Source organism: Nicotiana sylvestris, chromosome 8, assembly GCF_000393655.2.
Source record: "Nicotiana sylvestris chromosome 8, ASM39365v2, whole genome shotgun sequence".
NCBI lineage: Eukaryota > Viridiplantae > Streptophyta > Magnoliopsida > Solanales > Solanaceae > Nicotiana > Nicotiana sylvestris.
The window spans coordinates 206021612-206028616 of record NC_091064.1 but is presented as its reverse complement, the minus strand read 5'-3'; positions in this window follow the sequence as shown (position 1 = coordinate 206028616).

The following is a 7005-nucleotide window of genomic DNA, read 5'->3' as shown; positions in this document are numbered from 1 at the left end:
AAACTTACATGTATAGTCGAGGCTCGACCCTCGACCCACCTTTCTGGATCAGTCTCTTTCTTCTTCTTTACAATACGAGTCTCATTGAATAACTCATCTTACTTCATTGACATCATAAAGCTGTCTGGTAGCTTTGGTGATTATCCTCGTGGTACTATTACTCGGGATGAACTTGGATACAGAGAATAACTTGGATACAGTACCCGACAGGGTGTGTCTTTGATCAATTGCTGTTCTCATTAGCGACAATGATGATAAGAAGGCAATGACATGTGTTTCAAATAGTGATGGTGTGGGTAGGAATTTAACATTTCCTAAGCATATAAAAGAAGAGGTTATAGAGGAATTCTCTACTTCATTTTTCAAGAGGAAAAGAAGTTTAATTGAGAGCGACAAGGTTCATAGTCCAATTCTTTCCATTACCATCAACCTTGTCACTCTCAATTAAACTTCTTTTCCTCTTGGAAAATGAAGTGGAGAATTCCTCTATAACCTCTTCTTTTATCTACTTAGGAAATGTTAAATTCCTACCTACACCATCACTGTTTGAAACACATGCCATTGCCTTCTCATCATCATTGTCGCTAATGAGAACAAATTTTAAAGGCACACTCTGCCAGGTACTGTGTCTAAGTTATTCTTGGTGGAAGTTCCATTGCATGTCTAATAAAGTCATCAACCCCTTCTACAAAATCCTCCCGCAATCCTAAATTTCAATTCATATCCACAAAAGTTCAATTCATATCCTAAAGACTCAATTCATATCCTAAATGTTCAATTCATACACAAAAATTTCAATTCATATCCTAAAGGTTCAATTCATATCCTAAAAGTTCAATTCATACACAGAAATTTCAATTCATATCCTAAAGGTTCAATTCATATCCACAAAGGTTCAAGTCATATTCTAAAATTTCAATTTATAAACTAAAATTCCAATACATAAACCAAAATTTTCAATTCATATCCTAAAGGTTCAACTCATATCCACAAAAGTTCAAGTCATATCCTAAAATTTCAATTTATAAACTAAAATTCCAATACATAAACTAAAAGTCCAATTCATACCCTAAAGGTTCAATTCATATCCTAAAGGTTCAACTCATATCCACAAAAGTTCAAGTTATATCCTAAAATTTCAATTGATAAACTAAATTCCAATACATAAACTAATATCCTAAAGGTTCAATTCATATCCTAAGGGTTCAACTCATATCCACAAAAGTTCAAGTCGTATCCTAAAATTTCAATTTATAAACAAAAATTCCAATACATAAACTAATATCATAAAGGTTCAATTCATATCCTAAAGGTTCTACTCATATCCACAAAAGTTCAATTCATATCCTAAAATTTTAATTTATAAACTAAAATTCTAATACATAAACCAAAAATTTCAATTCATATCCTAAAGGTTCAATTCATATCCTAAAGGTTCAACTCATATCCACAAAGGTTCAACTAAATATTTTGGACTAAATGTATTAATAAGAACCCTAAAAATTTCAAATAATATATAACATTGAACCCTAACATGGTTGAGCTAACTTTGAACCCTGACATGGAGAAATTAAACCCTAATATGGAAAAATTAACTTTGAACCCTAACATGGTTGAACAAATAATATATAACTTTGAACCCTAACATGGAGAAATTAAACAAAATCACTGTATTTCGAAAAAAACAAAGAAAGGAGAGAGAAACCTACCTTGGGAATGGAGGTCGCTGACAGTGGAGCTGCTGCCGTCGGTGGCATGGGTGGCGCCACTGCTGCTGGGAGTCGGAGGGGAGGAGGGGTTTGAGTGTGAGAGAGAAAAGAGAGATTTTGGGGAAATATTTTGAAAGAATGGGAGGGGAAACCCGGTTTTGATACTGAAATTAAAAATAGCGACCTTTGGTAGCTAAATAAATTTTGACTTTTTGACCAAAATAGCGACCAAAGTTGGTCGCTATTTTTTGACGGTTTGACCAAAATAGCAACTAAAGTTGGTCGCTATTTCTAAAAAAAATTAAATACCTTTTAATTCAATTTAAAATTATGTACATATGTAGTATAAATTTAAGATTTTAATTCAATTTAAGCTATATATATATATACATATATAAATAAATATATAATATAAATTTAGGATTTTAATTCAATTTAAGCTATATATATATATATATATTGATATAAGTCGAGACGTTTTAATTTATTGTTAATATATATACATGCATATGAGTAGGTTATAAGTCGATGAATCAATTTACAAGTGTATCAATACCTAAAAGAACCCGTCCCTGTGTTCCGAGCGCTTCATGTTCTTATATATATATAGCTTATATACAATATACTATATTATACTACATATATCGAATATACCTTGATATATAATACGCTATACTATATATACAGTATAGTGTATTATATAATACACTATACTATACACTTAGTATATATAATACACTTAGTATATATATACTATGCTATACTATGCACTAAGTCTTAGTGCATTAGCTAATATATATATATATATATATATATATATATGTATGTATGTATGTATGTATGTATGTATGTATGTATTAATTAATATAAGTCGTGTATCTACATTTTATTTACACACACACACACACACACACACACACACACACACACACATATATATATATATATATATATATATATATGCATATATATAAGTAGGTTATAAGTCGATGAATCAATTTACAAGTGTATCAATACCTAAAAGAACCCGTTCCTGTGTTCCGAGCGCTTCATGAATCAATTTACAAGTGTATCAATACCTAAAAGAACTTGTCCCTGTGTTCCGAGCGCTTCATGTTCTTATATATACATATATAGACACACATGCACGCTTCGTAGTACTGCTTAACTGCATATATAGCATGTTAGAGTATATTTTAGTCTACTCATCCTTTGTATTACAAAAGTGTTAACGGGTTACATTTATATTATTTAGATAGTAAATACAAAGGTGATTTTTAATTTTGACCATTGTTGACCTGAAAAGAGACCAACTTTGGTCGCTAAATATACATAAATTTAAATTAGCGACCAAAGTTGGTCGCTAAATTTAAATCAGATTTATTTATATTTTATATAATATTTAAAATAATAATATAATTGTTAAACGTTAGAACTGGGTCCCAGATTAGCGACCAAAGTTGGTCTCTATTTTTGTAAGCGACCAACTTTGGTCGCTAAATTTGAATTATATATTTTTATATTTTATAATTTTTTTAAAATAAAAATATAATTATTAAAATTTTATAACTGGGTCCCATTTTAGCGACCAAAGTTGGTCGCTATCTGCTTACCCCTTAATTAGCGACCAACTTTGGTCGCTAATTTTAAATTATATTTATTTATCTTTTATAATTTTTTTAAATAATATTATAATTATTATAATTTTATAAGTGGGTCCCACTGTAGCGACCAACGTTGATCGCTAATCACAGTATACCTTTGACCAAGCAAGTCTGACCAGTCCAGTCAATATTTTGATGAATTTGGCGACCAAGTAGCGACCAACCTTGGTCGGTAATGTATATCAAATAATTATTTTATTATTTTCGCCAATTTAGCGACCAACTTTGGTCGCTTTTCTTGACAGACCAATTTTGGTCGCTAAAGTTTGGTCGCTTTTTTCGGGAATTCTAGTAGTGTATTGGAAAGAAGAATCAGAGGATTTATAGAGATTGTACACTCATAATATTTGAAATCAAATACTATGATTGTTGTAATATTTTTCGGTCCTGATTTTATTTTCTCGACGCAATTTATTGTCTACACAACCCTATAGTTTTTGGCTAACACAATTTTGTTAGCATAGGTATAGATCCCTCTTCTTTTTTTTTTACTGGGAACTAACTCTTGAGTCCAAAAGAGTGACGGTGTAAATAGATATACTAGGTTGAAATAAAAATATTTTACTTTGGCGAAAAAAAAATGGGCATGCACAAGGGGAAATGTAGTGTTGTATAGAGAATGCAGCTGCATCTATTGTATTCAATTTGATATACATATATCGCTAAATTGTTTATATTTAGTAGTATTAATTAAGTTCATACCAAAAGTCATAAGGTAGTGATCATTTGGGAGACAAATCCTAATGAAAATAGCTCCCAAAGATGACCACATGATTAGTGACCGTAATTCTGTGAGAGAGTGGACAAAGATACGCGTGAATTGAATACGAGTAACTCCTATAGAATTTACTGTCCGTCTAAAACTCTTGAAATGGTCGTTTAAGAAGAAAAAAAGAAGTCATTCTTGAATAACAGCAGAGGTACAGTAACTTATATAAAGATTCTGAAACATAAAAGAGAACTGTTTACTGTTTCAAGAGGACGAATTAGTGAAAAGAGTAATGGACCCTATGTCCAAGAAAGTACTAGTACACTACCACCATACCTTAGTCTGAGTAGCCTAACCTTTGTGTCCTTTGTCTCTCATTCATGGTTCAAATATCCAATTTGGAGGTCAATTATAGCTTATGATTTTAAAGCCACAGGCCAATGGAAATCCCATAACTTTGTGGGGCTCTCTCATGTCTCTTTGTATTTGTCCATACAAACACAACTCAAATGGATATCCTTGTGGGGTTAGTTTTATATATATATATATATATATATATATATATATATATATATATATGTTATACACTTTTGTGACTACTGAAAATAACTTCGCGGACTAAAAACGTTCTTTGCCCATTCTAATTTGCTAAACTTACCAAACGCCAAATCTTGATCCATCATCATCAAAAATCCACCCAACAATAAAGAGAGAAATTAATGGATGTGGAAAGCAGAGAAATCTCCCAATTTTAAAGAACTTAATTAGTACATACATGAAAAAATCGTAGTAGTTGAGGGAAAAGGCCACCGAACCGATCAGTTTAAGTGGCCCAAAAGTGTCCGACACTCAGCGCATTCATATTCCTCGCCTATGGAATTACTGGGGAGAAAAATATATTTGTATCCAATACATGTAGCAAATCAACAAGTATGTTATATGTACATAATATGTCCCAATATATTTGACATATTTCATTTCGATAAAGTTTCATGTATTCAAATTTCGATAAAGTTTCAAAATCAACATCCATTTGGAGACATCCGATAAAAAAATATTTCAAATTAATAAATGCATAATCTCCAAAGTGTTTGACGTACTTTTATTTCTTTTAAAATGAACTTTCAAGAAGCTAAATTCATTAAACTAATCAAATTTTTATATTTTGGAGATGATGTTATTAATATTGGGGCATAAACAAAATCTTGCAAGGCTGAGGCAATTTTACTTCATGGGAGCCCGTGGCGGATCTACCTTTGAAGGTATGGTGTTGAAACACCCATTGTCGTTGGCCAAATTATGTTTATAGATATACCTAAAAAATTCAATAATTGACCATTAGCCTCTACAATAATCATGTTTGACAATTTAGAATTTATACTAAAATTAGTGAAGCACCCATGACCTAAAAATTCTAGATCCACCACTGAATGGGAGCAAACCCCAATGTGTTTTGAGCATTGTGGTAATTTCTTCTTTTTGCCCGCAACAACACTAAATGGAGATATTAATCTATGGGATTTCTCTCCTATAACTAAGAAGATTTATCTCCTAATTTTTTGATGTACTTATAAGCTTTAGGGCTCTTGAAAAAGAATAGTTAATGCTCTTGGGAAACAGATAATGTAACGATCCGACCGTTCATTTTATTTTTTAGACCCTTGTTCCCCTGATTAAGATTCCTCATATGTGTTTTTATTATTTTATGACTTGTGGGGATGGTTGGTTTAGAGTTGGAAGGGTTCGGGTTGAAATCGGAATACTTGTTCCTTATTAGTGGCCTATGATGGTCAAGTTTGACTTGAGTCAATATTTTGAGTAAACGACCTCAGAACAGAAATTTGTTGGTTCCAATAGGATCATATGACGATTTTGGACTTGTGCGTAGGTTCAGATCGAATTTTGGGAGATTCGGGAGCATTTCAGCACTTACTTTTGAAAGTTGTTTCATTGAAGGTTTTCTAGTTCTTCAAAACTAGTTTGGAGTAGACTTTGGTGTTATCAAGGTCCATTTGAAATTTCGAGCCAGAGAATAATTCCGTATGGAGATTTACGACTTGTACATAAAATTTGGGGTGATTCCGAGTAGTCTAAGTATGATTCGGCGTGTTCGGAGCTAGTTGAGAAATTTGAAGTTCATAAGCTGATTCAATTTGGTTTTGGGGCGTGATTCTTAGTTTCAGTGTTATTTTATGTGTTTCGAGGGTTTGAGTAGGTCCGTATTATGGTTATGAACTTGTTGGTGCATTTAGACGGGGTCCTTGGGGGCTCGAGTGCATTTCGAACCGCGCGGAGCTAAGTCCAAAACTATTGGTGTGCTGGTTCTGGTTTTCTTCTTCGTGAACGCAAAAGGACTCTCGCGTTCGCGATGAAGGATTTTGGGGGACTGTGTGCTTTTGCTCTTCACGTTCGCGAAGCTTCAGGACATGTGGCCTTCGCGTTCAAGATGGCCTGGTCGCATTCACGTAAAAGGGTTATAGGGCCAGGGGTCTGTGGGTCATTACTCTTTGCGTTCGCGAAGGGCGAGTCACATTCTTAATGCTTGAGCTGGTCTAGCCTTCGCTATCTTGAGGACCTTCTCACGTTTGCGTAGAAGAGTTTCAGGGCATGGGCAAGCTTTTCATTCGCGTTCGCATTGACTTTTCGCGATCGTGAAGTTTTCACCTAGTTATTGATGGTAAGTGATTTCTATACAATGTAAGTTAAATACATAGATTATGGGTAGATTTTATAATGAACAATGTGGAAATTTTAGGAGTTGTTGAACAACAACAACAACGATAACCCAGTATAATTCCACAAGTGGAGTCTGGGGAGGATAATGTGTACCAGGCCTTACCCCCACTCTTATCCCCTCGGCTTGATTAATCGAACATTGCATAGGCGTGGTGAGGGTTTTACATGATGGACCTCGGCACGACCC